Source organism: Spea bombifrons, chromosome 11, assembly GCF_027358695.1.
Source record: "Spea bombifrons isolate aSpeBom1 chromosome 11, aSpeBom1.2.pri, whole genome shotgun sequence".
Classification (NCBI taxonomy): domain Eukaryota; kingdom Metazoa; phylum Chordata; class Amphibia; order Anura; family Pelobatidae; genus Spea; species Spea bombifrons.
In genome coordinates this window covers 14,304,694-14,320,336 of record NC_071097.1, presented here as the reverse complement: position 1 = coordinate 14,320,336, position 15,643 = coordinate 14,304,694, and positions in this window count along the sequence as shown.

Here is a 15,643-nt window from a genome sequence, read left to right as displayed (position 1 = left end):
CTGGTGGCCATGTCTTATTTTAACCCAAATGAGACTCTCAAGCAATTTAAGCCTTCAGTGGACACCATTAATGAGGCAAGTGTGTGGTAGGTGGGGCTGCTCAACCCTAAGGCTTGGTCAGAACCTGAAAATACTCACACACAAAAAAATATATATGACGAAGCAATATATGGCCATATAGTGGGACGAAATCCCCATTATTTATGTCTTAGATTATTGCTTTGTTTTGTGTATTTATTGGTAATTATTCTAGCAGCAACCCGGGAATCTAAATGTGTCTTTTATACTTTTTAGGTTATGCACTTTCCTTTCTGTATATTTTTTTTTGTTGTGCACAATTTCAGATTCTGACCAAACCTTTCGATTGAGCAGCCCTACCTGCCACAGAGGTGTTTCGTTAATGATGTCCAGTAAAGGCCTTAAAATGGATTGAGTGTCTCATTTTGGTTAAAATGCAGTGCAATCCCACTGATTCGGCACCTTGATAAGCAATATAGCCCTGTAAAATTAGTTAGGACTCGACAAAATTGGGGTACTGTCACAAAGTGGCAGGCTAAGCAATATATGGCCATGTAGGGTGATATAATCCCCAATATTTATGTCTTGTTTTTTGAATAGTATCTGCTAGATATGTGCTGAATTCCAAATCTGTCTATGTCAGAATAGGCCAATAAGGTCTAGCTAGTTGAAATCCTTCAGTTTAGTCCTTTTTGTGATTTGTTTTTGGAAATGTTTGACAATGTACTAAACAGTAGGTTGCATGACCTTTAGGCTTCTGAAAGCGAACATCAGTTTTTATCCACATAGCCTGTAAGTACAAAGTTCTCATGCGTTTTTGCAATGGATAATGAGCTTAGAAACTCAAAGAGCCTCATTATCTAATTATGTTATTTTCCACAACTAATTATATGACATCGGTACATTTGAAAATGTATAACGTGGGCATGTTAAGGAGAATTTGTTATTTTTTTCTAACAAACTGTACAAACAATATCTGATACTGCACTACATTCTATTTGATCTCAGTAACTCATTAATAGAAATAGTCCCAAGGTGTATTAAATGTATAGTCCTGGAAAACCAGCCAGCCTGTGTCCTTTCAGAGTATAATTTGGACAACTTTTATCCAGCCATGTCAATAAACATTTTGGTTTAAAAGAACACTCCAGCATTTTTATGCGTATGATAACTTTATTGGTCTACTCCTGACAAATACATGCGCCCTTTTGCCTGCTCCCCAGTTTTGTTCAGCCAAATGGACACCTACCCCCCACCTGGTACAAAGTCTCTCTCTCACACACTGACTTACATACATGTATCAACTTAACCTTGGCATGACCCTTTTATTCATCCCACATAATGCAAGCTGCTGTGCTTTTACACAGAGCACCCACCTCCCGCTGTATACTGGTCCAGTGTGGACCGGTTTTGTTTGAAAGCAATTGCCCCCTTGCTTCCTGGGCTAGCCTGCCCCTGTGACTTTGTGTTAATTTGAAAAGCACAGGAAAAGATGTAGCTACATTAAAAAACTAAAATGCTAAATGTGACTTCCCAATCCACAGTGCATGAAAATAGGCAGATTCCTGTCTATTGTGGCAGAAGAGAGTGCTCAAACCGTAGTTTTCGTTGCTCAAACCGAATAACGAAGAAACGAATATGGCAACAGCAAAACGTACACAAAAGATGCACAAAACGAAGACTCTACGTTTCTTCGTGTTCATTTTCGTGGCGAGCCCGCACACAAGAAGAGGAGGACACAGATTAAGTGAGCTGATCTTTGTTTGTCCCATCAGCTCGCTCTCGTAACATCATGCTGGGGGCTTGTACAATGTCTGTGCTGCTTTTTTCAAAATAGGAAACAGTCTATATAAGAGCAGAGCTTCCATGGAATTCATTCATTTTCGCTATGACTGCTTTTGCACTACTGCTGTGCTGAATCCGAGCGTTACAGAGAGAGATGTTTCTGTGTAAAACTGATAATCCTCAGCCTGCCTGCCTGCCTGCCTGCCTGCCTCATAGTGTACTCTTACTGAAGTAGGATTTTTTTCAGTGCTTCTGTGAAACTGTCAACTGTGTAGTGCTGTTGAGCTGACAGTTTGCTGCACACAGTGCCTCACTGGCACTGGGGTGGCCTTGCCCTGGGCTGGCAGTGCCTATTGTTCTATCTTCCCTTAGTTTTTAAAATATTTTTTTTAACTTGATTTTATAATTTCAGGACAGTCAGTCAGTCAATAATTTAGTTAGTTAAGCTGAACTGTTGGTATTAGTAATTAACTAATATAATTTATAAATGTAATAGTAATATTATAATATAATACATAATAATAATATTGTCATAAAGTATACTAGTGTAATTTATCGCACCTAAAAGTTAACCAGTCCACTACTACCCTTAAGCTTAAGATAGAAGTTGATAATTATATTAATATAGGAAATCCCTAATAATTTATTACTTACTTAGTTAATAATTTACTTATTTTTTAATTTTAAAGTTAAGCTAATCTCACTAGTACTGGTGCTACAGTGCTTTGTGTTAGCAACAGCAAGAGACAGTCAATTTTTATTCTTAATATTAATTAATTTTATTAAATATATTTATTTTTAATGTCATTTGTTTTGCTCACCTCAGTCCATCAGTGAAGTGAATTTGTTGGGCTAGTGAGTCCAGCCGCATAAGTGCTGTGTTTTTATGTTCAGCAAGCAGTGAAGCTAACTGTTTTGCTGTTGAACTTCATTTTCTAATTTCTTTTAAAGAAAGATTGACTGTGTAACGATAATTGTACTAAGCAAAGCTTCAAGGTAGCTGTAGTACTAGTAGTGAAGAAAATAATTTAGCACATTTTTGTAGACTTAGCAGAAGTAGTAGAATTATATCTATCTGCTTCTGTATCTGATTTTAAGTTAAAGTTGTTTAACCCCATAATATAATTATAATTTAGAATCTATTAATATTATATAAATTAATAATATTAATTAATAAATAATATAATATATTGATAACCTCACTTTAGCTTAGCGGGCTTAAGAGCATCTGCCCTTGCCTCAAGGTACACTTAGAATAGGACGGAAATATAGCTTTAGCATAGCAGTAGGCTCTTAGGCCCATGTAAATGTAAAATTTAAAATACTGCTAGTAGTTATACTAGTTAGTGTATTATAGTTAAACTTGAGTTAATAACACCATTTAGTGGCTTTAGTTAACCAATTTTTAAATAGCTTGAGCACTTTGGCAGACTGCACAGTGCAGTTGTGCATAGGTTTCCATCAGTAGCACTGAAGAGAAACTTCCTCTAATTGTTGGGAGTTTCCATTTTATTTTTTAAATCAGATTTTTCTTTATTAAGTAATTTTGCCTGGTTCCCTACTTTTAAACACAACACACACACAACATGAAATTTGAAATGGATCCTCCTTTTGGGACTAAGAAAAGGAGGGAGGGACAGGCTCCATCTACCATCACCACCGCCACCAGCAGCAGTTTGCGTCAGTCTAGTCAGACAAGTAGGCCAAGCTCTTGGTTATTATTTGGGGAATGATCCAGTAAAGGAAAGGCACCAATATCAGACAGTAGTAGTGCTGCTAGGCCCACCAGCTCTGTTTTTTTTTTACAGAAAGCCAAAAGCATCAGAAGCACCTTCAGAGTTAAAGGGTAGCATAACTAGTACTACTACTAGCCCAGTGTGACGGACTGACCAGGGACCTCAGATTGTCCCTCCCCGCCAAGAGCGACTTCTCCCTTCAGGACAATAATTCCCTGCAATCCATTGGCAATATCCCCAAGCAAAGTAAAGGGATATCTCTATCCAGTACCCAAATAACCAGACAAGACTAGTCTTTAGGTACATCAAAAGGAATAACTGATTTATTTTAGACACAGATGGCTGGATATATCCAGCAAAACACACATTAAAATAAAACAAGATACTGGGATAAAAATCGCCCCCTTAATCTGCATCCCAGAGACAACAGAGGCAGTAAAGGTATTAACATCACAAAAGGACACCGGCACCACTAAATCTGGGAGCACACATTATCTTTATTAGATTATCTCTCAGACCTTGTGTGCAATCTTTTACAAAATAAGGCATTAATATACATTTTTATTAATAACACATTAAATAGTTTCATGTCACTGGATAACATTAACTGAGGGGACTTTGGAAGTCAGGGCAACAATAGCGGAGGGGTAGGGTGACTCTAGGAACCGTCACACCCAGTGACTAAAAAGAAGTGCCTATTGCCCCCAGCAGCATCTTTCTCATCGACGAGCAGCATGCAAAGTACCAAGTAGAGCAAGTTTAGCAGCAAGGCTGAGAGTGGTGTTTCACAGAGGCTTTTTGCAGATAATCCGCCTCCCAAGAGCACCATCTCAACCACCACTAGTGCTGCGCCTGCTGTTCCCACCGGTACCGCCACACCATTTCCTCCTAGCACCACCTCTTGCAATCTACAAAGTCCTTACAATATTCTTGTAAAGACAGTTAGAGAGAGGGCTACACGTAGTGGAACTCCATCTAGCAAGGTACCAGAAGAGCGTGAGACTGAGAGGCCAAGTGCATAGTTTGGCTCTGTTCTTCCTGCCAGAGGAAGTGGAGGAGAGAATAGTCTGTGACAAATGCTTTGAGCAACTTGGCCTGGGAGGAACAGGGCTTTCATTTTAGGTCAATGTACAGATCGGAGCACCTTGGATCGTGCCAGGATTTAAAGGATTTAAAGCTGGTTATTCTGCCCCATGTGCTATTTCCGGTATCTTTGAAGCCTGGTGCCTGTGGAGTGGCAGGAAACCCTGGAGTGGTGTTTCACAGAGGCTTTTTGCAGATAATCCGCTTCCCGCTTCCCACCATCTCAAACACCAGAGTACCAATGGTGAGCCCAGGGCCCAAAAATGTTATGTTCCAAAAAGACTTGATTTGCCATTGAGAGCCTGAGCGACAGCGCTGGAAACATCCCTGGGGATAGTTCGTAAAGTAGCTGAGCAAGAGTTCCAGAAGGAAGGAAGCCAAGGATGGGAAATAAAGGCCCAAAAGACCAACAAGGTAGGGCACAGAAATCTGTAGCAACTAAGTTCCAAGGTTCAGCAGGCATTGCTGTGGTTCCTTGCTGCTGCACAGTTACATGGATTTGTGACTGGGTTCTCCAGTCAGGGTGTCTTAGACATAAGAAGGGACTGGGCAGGTAGGCAAAGAGTCTCCTGAAGAATCCATAATGCACCCCTCTCAAACTAAAATCTACCCCATGTGTCCTCAGCTTCAGAGGGTTACCGTGACAAGATCGAACCTTCTTGGGCAGCAATTATCTGAAACAAGTGCTTCTGGTAGCTGCAGATCAGACCAGCGCAATGCTCAGGAGGAATTTTAGACCATTCTTGCTTACAAAGCTGCTTAAGCTCAGCCATATTCCTAGAATTAGATACCTAATGCTATGTTTTGGGATAGTTTTGAGTATCATTTCATTTTTCGATTATTAATTAACCAACCAAGTTTGCTTCGGGCATTAGAAACCCTGGAGCTGACCTATATAAAGGTGCTGTTTCCTCACATGCACTCTGAATTTTCTTAAACTACCAGTAATGTTTTCTATTATAAGGAATCATAATCTATCAACTTTTAGTTATGCAGATATACTTACTTATTAAGTTAATAGGCCATGTACAGTGTTAACATTATATCAAGATAAGTTAGTGTGCTTTAATTAAAATGAATAAAATTGCTTCACTTTAGTTTATGTATAGAAAATAGTTCAAAACTAGCGTAAACTATATTGCATTGAAGAATGTTATTTTTTTCTGAATTTATCAGAATTTATACATTTCCCTGAGCTATATAATGTTATAATGTAGTTGGCAAAAAACTGTGACATACCTTGCATACTGTAAGCTACAATTAGTCATCAGTTCTCTTTACTATGATCTCATTGTAAATATGGATACTGGATAATGTTACTCATTTTATGAGTCGTCTGGGCGATGACAAGGTTTTTTCCAAGTAACTTTACTGTAAGTAAGAAGCCGTTCTCAGCACTAATTTCATGGACTGTCTTTAAGATTGTGGTCTGCAAAACACCCCTTGGGACTAACCACCATGTTTCCAATAAACCTGTAATGGAGATAGGGCTAAATAGTTAGTCAGCATTACTAAACCTTAATTGCAGTTGCTGGGGTTGGTAAATCTTTTATTATATATATAGGATACATTTATGATATTTATTTTTTACATGTTTTTAGTTCTTTAATAAACATATAACCCTATCCTGATATGTCTACCTGATGACTTAAATAATGCAGCATAGAAACATAGAATGCGTTGGCAGATAAAAACCATTTGGCCCATTCAGTCAGCCACCGAATTATGGAAGTATATTTTTAATAACAGACATGGAAACTAATTTAGATTTTCTTGAATGTTTAATTATGTGTCTTACAGCTGTTACTAATAACATGTCACTCAAACAGGACATTAATGCATACATTGAAAAATACATTTAAAACAATAGAGTAGATCATTTACTAATTATTCCTATTTGTGCCTTTATCCTAAAGATGAGGCATTTAGTAGACAACTTGAAGTAGTGTTTATTTATTCTCCTTATATTATGACAAACTCTTTCTATAATTTTGTTTCATGCACCATAGAGAGTTGGTGGACATGGCTGCGCTATTTCTTAATTGAGGATGCCATAGAGAGGTACCATAGGTTGTATTCACTAACCCATACATTTGCAGGAGTCCTGAACATTTCAGCTCCTTGAAATCCCAAATGTGTTATGAAGGGCCAACTTGCTGAAGAAGCTCACGGGGTTTGGAAAATGCATAGTGCTAATCGGGAGGTTTAATGTACAATTTTCTTGAAAATGTCCAAGAAGGGGGGAATGTTTTTGTGGAATTCATAATGCTTTATAGAGACCGGGAGACCATAACTGTGTTTTTCATGTTTTTTTGTGGGAAGTGATTCTTATAACAAAATAACCAGGTTTCCATATTGCAGGGAGCTGCAACACAGAAAATGGTAACCTTGTTATACTATAGTAGGAAGAATGAGTAAAATAAGTCAATTTGGGAAATAAGTAAATAAGTAAATTTATTTAACAAGCAACAAACTTAACATTTGTTTTAGAGAGTATGTTTGTGACCATATGCCAGATTTTACACAGACATTTTATGGGACTTTGTGACCTATTGGTAACTATGTAACTTCTAACTCCCTTACGCTCTCTCGCTCACCTATTCCCTTTTCTCGTCCCCTACCTTTTTGGAGTTTTCTTTTTAAACCATGCTTTTACTGTGTGGTCACATAACATCATGCTGTAATCCCTGTCCAGTTCCTGTCTCTAAGAGTGGGCTGGACTAGGTCAGACCAGACCCTAGCTATTCGGGTTCCAAAAGGAGGACACCTGGGATGTATGAAGATTGACATGATTGATTTTTACACAGTTGTTAAGATACTTGGTGCCACCATTTAAGCATGTATCTAAGACTTATTAAAACATACTTTATCTATACGATTGAATGGTTTTATAAATGAACCTTATTCATTCTATAATCTGTTACAAATAATTTGGCACTAGACTATAGCTCTCCATCTGTCCCCTTGGTTTTAATGAACATGTTGCTGTCATATCACATAAAGTATTGGTCAAGCTTCATGGGTTGTGACATGTAACAATTGAAATCGACATAACTCTTCATGAGGTCAGACACTAAATATTCAAAACAGAATGCAGCTTTAGACACTGTATAGATCTGACAGACAGGGAATTCTGTTACGTTTGTGCTGTTTCGTGTTTTAAATTATTCAGTTGTCCAATACACTTCCATCACAAATTCACTTACATCCACCTCGAAGATTATACACATTGTCAGCATCATTGCTAGTCAAGTCATTAAAATGACTATGCTGTAAATGGCTTGTAATGTTTTTGGAATAAATGTATTAAGCTTGTTGTCATGTATTCCACTTTCATTTGGTACTTTGATATAGGACAAGTATTGTATTGATTATCTGAACTTTGTGTTCCACTTTACCTGTGATTAGGATAACTTCTATTTAAAAGTGAAATGCAAGGGAGGAAATTAAGAATGAAAAAAAAGCAAATGCATGCATAAATAACTTCAGGAAACTTGCAAAATGTGCATATCTAGATTTATGTATTGTACATATTTAGAGAGATCTATATAGCTTTAAGATCATGGTAGAACAGAAAAAAGCAAATGGTGTTAGACATCACCATACTTACAAGACAAGATTTTAGCAGCTTTGGAAAAATCTAAATCAGTTTTCGGTTCTCCATACTGCCCTTCCTTGTGCGTGAAATACTAAATAATAAACTCTTGTCGGCAAAACTACTTTCAATCATGGCTAGCAAACTAAAGCCAGGGATGAGTGCCATAAACATAGATACAAACAGTTACCCAAGACAGTGGGTTTATGTGGTACTGAAATTAAAACATCCTTTAGAGGAGCCCAGGGAGTAATAGCTTACCCGACACCTTGTCAGCATACCTCTACCTCTAGGTTCAAGTTTATTTTTATTTATGTACATACAGTCTATCTGCATTATTATAACAAAAATTATATTGGGTCCTCAGATGAAACAGACCAGCATCTCAATTTCCTAGGCTCTGATGTAGTTTTTATTTCATGTTGTAAGCTCATTTTGTGCTATGACACATACGTCTTGAATCATTTGAATTCTGTAGAAACTGATTTTTATGTACACAGTTATTAAATCCCTATCATGGGTTTTATATTTTACAATCAGTCTATAAGTAATATGAATTTTTCATGAATTATCTATTACATTTTTGAGAACATTAATTTGTACAACAGCGACTGAAAAAAAAATTCCAAATCAAACTGCTTTTATTGTATTACCCTTAATTTGACAAATTATAAAAGTCATATTATCTGAGTCATATTAGCAGAGTATCCCAAACTGTTGTAAAAAATAAGGTTTTCTAGCAAAAAAACAAAGGAAAATGTTGCTGGTGCTTATTAATAATTGTACATTGTGATACAGAAAGTTATTTTGAAATGATAAAACTTTTATTTGCTTTGTTTATTACGCATTAAATCTTTGCTCATGATTATTCCTTTATGTATTTTGTTTTGTGGCACAAATTAACTTTATAGCTTTATCTTTTGAATGTAATGCATGGGATAGGCACGAGGCTATCATAAGTATAACACACGGACAAGATAAGGTCTGAACAGGAAAGTTAGATGACTAGGTGTGTGAATGGTTCTTATTCCATGTTTCTAAATAGCTTTATGGCTGTAAAAAATGTTGACTTGTTTTTCTTCTAAATAGAAGGTAATCCTTCCATGAGGTTTTAGAACGCCAACATTTAGGGGAAGTACATTGGTATTTACTGTTGGTAGTATTGCATGCTCTGTGTGGGGCTAAGGCCCCTTTAATGTGATCACCTATTTACCTTCTAAGCACACTAGATTGTTCAAACCTGAATCCTGTCATTATGGGAAAATGCATTATGAGAGTGTGAACCCACCACTTCAATATCTTTGCAATAGACCCGGTGGTCACAGGAGACAACAACAGCAGTGTTTCTAAGTGAAACACGTGTCACTTAGCAATTATTATTAAAGCAAATCTAGTCCCTGAAAAAAATCTGTTCATTACTGCCCCTTTAAAAAGGTATTTGTTCTTATGTTGCCAAATGTTGAATAAAATTTTTTTTTTGTTTTTTTTTTTAAATGTTTAAAGTGGTATATTTTCCATAAATCATAATGCATTCAATTCAAATGTAAATAATGCAGGTAATGCTTCAAACACACAAAAAAATGTTGTAAATGTTTACAATAATATTGTTTTAAATGTATGTGTGTCATTTGGGCTTATTTTGTTTACTTGGTGATTATGCAGAATGACAAGTGTTTATCCTGTTACTGAAAAATGGTAAAATAAATGTAATTTGCCACATCTACAAAATGTCTTAATGAAGTCAATGACCGTTCAACAGCATCTACAAAAATGTATTTGCCTTATAAGCCATTTAAAGCCGATAATTATTACTTTTCCCCATAACTTGTTTTGTGAAGACAAACTATATGTTGAAAGGAAGCTGCAAATCTTCTGAAACAAATTCCAACTGTAGGATGAAATAAATGCACAAAAGTGAATTCCATATAATAAGGTAATTTAAATACAAAACCTTAGGTTGGATGCTGGTGGACTCCGGATGCACAACATGGTTTTAGTAATGTTCCCCATTCTCTTAAATGATCAGTATTTCACTTAGAAAGGTGCTGGTCTAGTTGGAAAGATGCTGTTCCTTGCCACCCAGCAGGCATCCAGTTGTACTGCTGTTTGTGTGTGCAAAGCCATTGCAGGTACTTATGTGCTTACACTTCATTTTCACCTAGTGGGAGGGTTCAGAGTGTAATTTTGCCTGTATCCATCATGATTTTATGCTATATGTTATTAGACTATCATGGTTAAAGCGGCTTAGGCTTCCCGCATGACAGTTCATTATGCAGTTGACATTATTATCAATAACGTAACACCTTAATGTCCATTGACGGATCAGGCACGTCACGAAAACACGATCATTTAACGACCTATGACATGCCTGACACGTTATTTTATTAAACAATCTACGATCTTCGCATGGAAGCATTACCTTCGCTTAAACGGTGTTGCTGTAATATCTCGATGTCGTCATCGTGGGCCATGTCGCCCCATGGGCGTCAACATCCGCCATACACTGTGGACGCCCGTTTTAAAAGTTTAGGAGGTGATCAAAGAAGCATCAAAAAGCTAGAAATAAGAAGTTATAGCTCTTCAAACGATACTCTGCTGCCTTCTTTCAGTATAGCTATTACCGTATTTGCTCGATTATAAGACGAGGGTTTTTCCAGAAAAAAACGTCTGAAAAACCGACCTCGTCTTATAATCGAGGTCGTCTTGTAATCAGACCTCGGATCATCCCCCACGATACCTCAGAATTCCATCGGCAGCCGCCGCATCTGCTGCAGCCGCCGCCGCCTCCGTATCTGCGGCAGCCACCGCGGCCGTATTCGTGACAGCCGCCTCCATATCCGCGGCAGCCCTCGCCACCTCCATATCCGCGGCAGCCGCCGCCTCCATATCGGCGGCAGCCGCCGCATCTGTCTCCACAGCTTCAGCATCCTCTGATGCGGCCGGATCACAGCATTCGCCGGAACCTCTGACCATTACTGATGCGCGGGTCACGTGGATCGCGCCGGTCTCTCCTGACCCAGCTTCGTTTTTTACGTTTTGTGACTTACCCCTGCCTATGATTCTATGCAAATCAGTCCTACCTGACAGTCTGTGCTTAGACTGTCAGGTAGGAATGATTTGCATAGCTGGTTCAATTAGGGGCACATCTTAGTGAACTACATTTCCCATGATTCCAAGATCCCTTTAAGCGTGACTGAGGAGCATGGGACATGTTGATGGGACATCTATAGATGTGCTATTCCCACTGACAGGTGAGCAAGAAAAAAAAACACTATACACATGCAATAAGATAAACCACCACATTACTACCACCATTCCCCTGTGTCATAGTGTATATGTGCATATGAGTGAGTGTCAGATTTTAAAAGTGCATATGAGTGAGTGTCAGATTTTGAAAGTGCATATGAGTGAGTGTCAGATTTTAAGTGTGTTTATGAGTGACTGATTTTAAGTGTGCTTATGAGTGAGTGGTAGATTCCCTGCATGGACCATTTCATTCTATAATACACCGTATGTAAAATACAGTAATGCTGGTATTGCTTAAATTACTGGTACGTAATATACGTTTATTTAAAAAAACAACAACACTACAGAGTATGCCAACACTTTACTGTTACACATACCATATACAGTAACAGAATAGTATGACTGGTGTCTTCTTGTTATTATGGTTTTAGAGTACCTAAACAGCAAACCTGCCACCCCACCGTATTCTGATTCCAAATTGCCATCATGTCTTCCACTCCTTCCACATCCAGAGGAAAGTGCTCAAGCGACATGCCAACTCCTTCCACATCCAGAGGAGAGCCTTCAAGAGTGGGACCAGTAGAGAAAGCAAAAGGAAAAGGCAAATCTACTAAAAAATTCTTACGCAGGAGCTACGATGCCAATTTTAAAATTATGGTGATAAACAAGGCAGAAAAAACAAACAATTGTGCAGCTGCCCGAAAGTACTGTGTCACAGAGTGTAATGTCAGGAGATGGCGGACACAGAAGAAAGAACTCCTGAACACACAGTCCACCAGGCAAGGTTTCAAAGGCCCTAAAGTTGGGCGTCATGAAGAACTTGACAAACAGGTAGCAAAATTTGTCTGTGAAATGCGTAGCAAAGGATACCCTGTAACCAGAGAAGCTATGCAGATAAAAGCACTGGAAATTGCAAAACCGTTAAAAATAACTGAATTTAAAGCCAGCTTGGGATGGTGCAGAAGGATGATGCTAAGACATGGTTTGTCTTTGAGGCAACGCACAACTTTAGCACAAAGACTACCAAATGACTTTAGTGAAAAACTCCTTTCCTTTCAACGCTTTGTGATCGCTCTGAGGAAAAAAGCATGACTATGCCCTCAGTCATATCTGTAATGCAGATCAGACACCGGTGTTCTTTGACATACCAAGCAATGTTACAGTGCACAAGAAGGGAGAGAAGTCAGTTCTCATAAAATCTACTGGGAATGAAAAATCTCGAATAACCGTTATGTTGGCAGTACTAGCAGATGGAACAAAGCTTCCACCATACATTATTCTGAAAAGGAAAACCATGCCAAAAGAAAAAGTACCATCAGGAGTGATAGTCAGAGTTCAAGAGAAGGGGTGGATGGAAGAAAGTCTAGTTATAGACTGGCTTAAAGTTGTTTGGGGAAGACAACAAGGAATCCGTTGCAAAAAAAGAGGAATGCTTGTCCTTGATGCATTCAGAGGACATTTAACCCCAAATGTTAAAAAGCAAATTTCAAAGATGAACACTGATTTGGTCATCATTCCTGGAGGTATGACCTCACAGTTACAAGTCCTGGATGTTGTGGTTAATAAACCATTTAAAGACCATTTAAAAAGGCAGTACAATGCATGGCTCCTTTCTGATGATCACACCCTCACTCCAACAGGAAAAATTAAAAAGCCATCTATTACTCTTATATGTGAATGGGTACTTCATGCCTGGGGCCAGATTTCTGCTGACAGTATTGTTCTTGGCTTCAAGAAATGCTGCATTACTAATGCCATGGATGGCACAGAGGATGAGATCTTGTGACATGAGACACCACAGAGCAGCACTGAAAACAAAGGAGATGAGGAGGAGGAGGAGGAGGAAGAGGAAGATGATATCGTTCCAGTCATCATTGATTAAAAAAATCTAGAAACAAACACTGTTGTTTTTCCCTTTGATTGTTTTTTTGCACGTTTTTTTGCACGTTTGCTATTTTACAGATAATCTGGTTGTTATATGTTACTGATTAAACTATTTTTATGACAAAAACAGTGGTTTTGATTTTTTTCCCATTAGGGTCGTCTTATATTAAGACATTTTCTTTTTTTTTCCCCAATAAGATCCAAAATTTGAGGGGTCGTCTTATAATCGAGCAAATACGGTATAATTATATTTCCATAGCGCCAACAATTTAGGCAATGCTTCTTGCAGTACATACAAAGGACATGACAAAAGTAAAACTGACAGACTAAGACAAACGCATACATTAGGTAAAGCCCTGCTCACAATCTAGATGATGTACAATTTTTGTTCTTAATAGCCACAATCACAATACATTTTAAGAATACATGTCATGTTTGGTAGACTTTTGCATGGCGATCAAAATACATCTGGACAAACTTTTACCTCATTTGTTTTCAGACAAATTTAGTTACCTGACCTTTTCGTTTGGGTGAAATTCAATTTGGTGTAATAGAGAGTGCCTCTCTCTACACTGTACACGATCACACTACACATTGCAGTGGCACTACCCTATACACATGCTTACTAGCCTATACACGGTGACCCTACATTTTACACAGTAACTCTATCGTATACGTATTCAAACTACCCTATACAGTATACAGTACACAGTCACTCTACCTTATAGACATGAAGACCACACAATACAGTCACGCAACCCCAGACACTGGCATACTAAACGAGTCCAAATGCACACCTGTAATGTTTAGCAATGTCTGCTCTTAATTGCTTTATATCATGTATATTAAACATATCATAAAATTGTATATTAAACATATCAAAAAAACAGAGTTGGACACTCTTATATTAATGAAAGATTCTCTAAGCTTGTCAATAACCAACTAGAACTCTGTCGAGTACAAATAGGGTTGTTATATACCCAAAAAATTAACCATCTTCAAGGATGTATTACTATTCAGATACAGTCTTAACTTAATCTGTCTTAATTTAGCTTAATTAGAAACAGCGAGATCTGCTGACCAGGAGGAAAATTTTTTGTAGTAGTAGTACATTTTTTCATATCACCAGCACGACACATTATATTAATTCTTCTCACTACCCCCTCCCCTCTAAACAAATGAACCAAGAATACAGTGTTAGCCTTGGTAATTACAGTAAGTGCATACAGAAGCTATCCACTGGCGGAAAACACAATTGTGTTTACGTATAAAAAGGTAGTTTTATATCTAAGCCTTTACGTTTTTGTTTTTGAGTAATATCTCTAAAAACTTCAAAATGAGTTACATGCATAAGAACAAAAACAAGGCATGGTTATGTGTTTTTATTCTTGGAATATTAGATTTGTTTATTTTCAGTACAAATAGCTAGACTTGTGCATTCGTATTTGGGCGAACATGAAAATGAACACCAATAAGTGCGTTTTCGTTGTTCAAACCGAATACCGAAGAAACGAACATGATGGTGGCAAAACGTACACGAAGATGCTCAAAATGAAGATTCTTAATTTCTTCGTGTTCGTCTTTGTTTTAGCGGCGGGCGCACCAATTTTTCAAAGAAGAGGAGGAACATTGATTGGGATGAGGGCTCGTCCAATGCCTGTGCTGCATGTTTTGAAATAGGAAATAGCCTTTATAAGAGCAGAACTTGCATGAGATCTATTCACTTTCACTGTGACTGCTTTTGCAACACTACTATGCTGCATTACAGAGAGAGGAGAGATTGTTCTGTGTGAGACTGTTAATGGCCTCAGCCTACCATTCCTCACAGTGCACTGAAGTAGGATTTTTTTCAGTGCGTCTGTGAAACTGTCAACTGTGTAGTGCTGTTGAGCTGACAGTTTGCTGCACACAGTGCCTCACTGGCACTGCAGTGCCCTATCCCTGGGCTGACAGTGCTCAGTGCCTACTGCTTGCCTACCGTCTTCCCTAAAATCATTTTTGAAACTTGATGTTGTAATTTCGGTTCAGGACAGTCAGTCAATAAGTTAGTTAAGCTAAACTGTTGGTATCATTAATTAAAAATATAATTTAATAGTAATATAATATATAATATTAAATATCAATCACAGTATACTAGTGTAGACAACTAGTGTGTTAATAATAACACAAAAGAATCCTACAACACCTCTCATACACAATGTCATTACATACATTTCTTGGTGTGTATAAGGATCACATCTTAAGTATAGGGAAACTCATGATAAATTGTATACCAAAAGAAAAACAGTTCCAAACA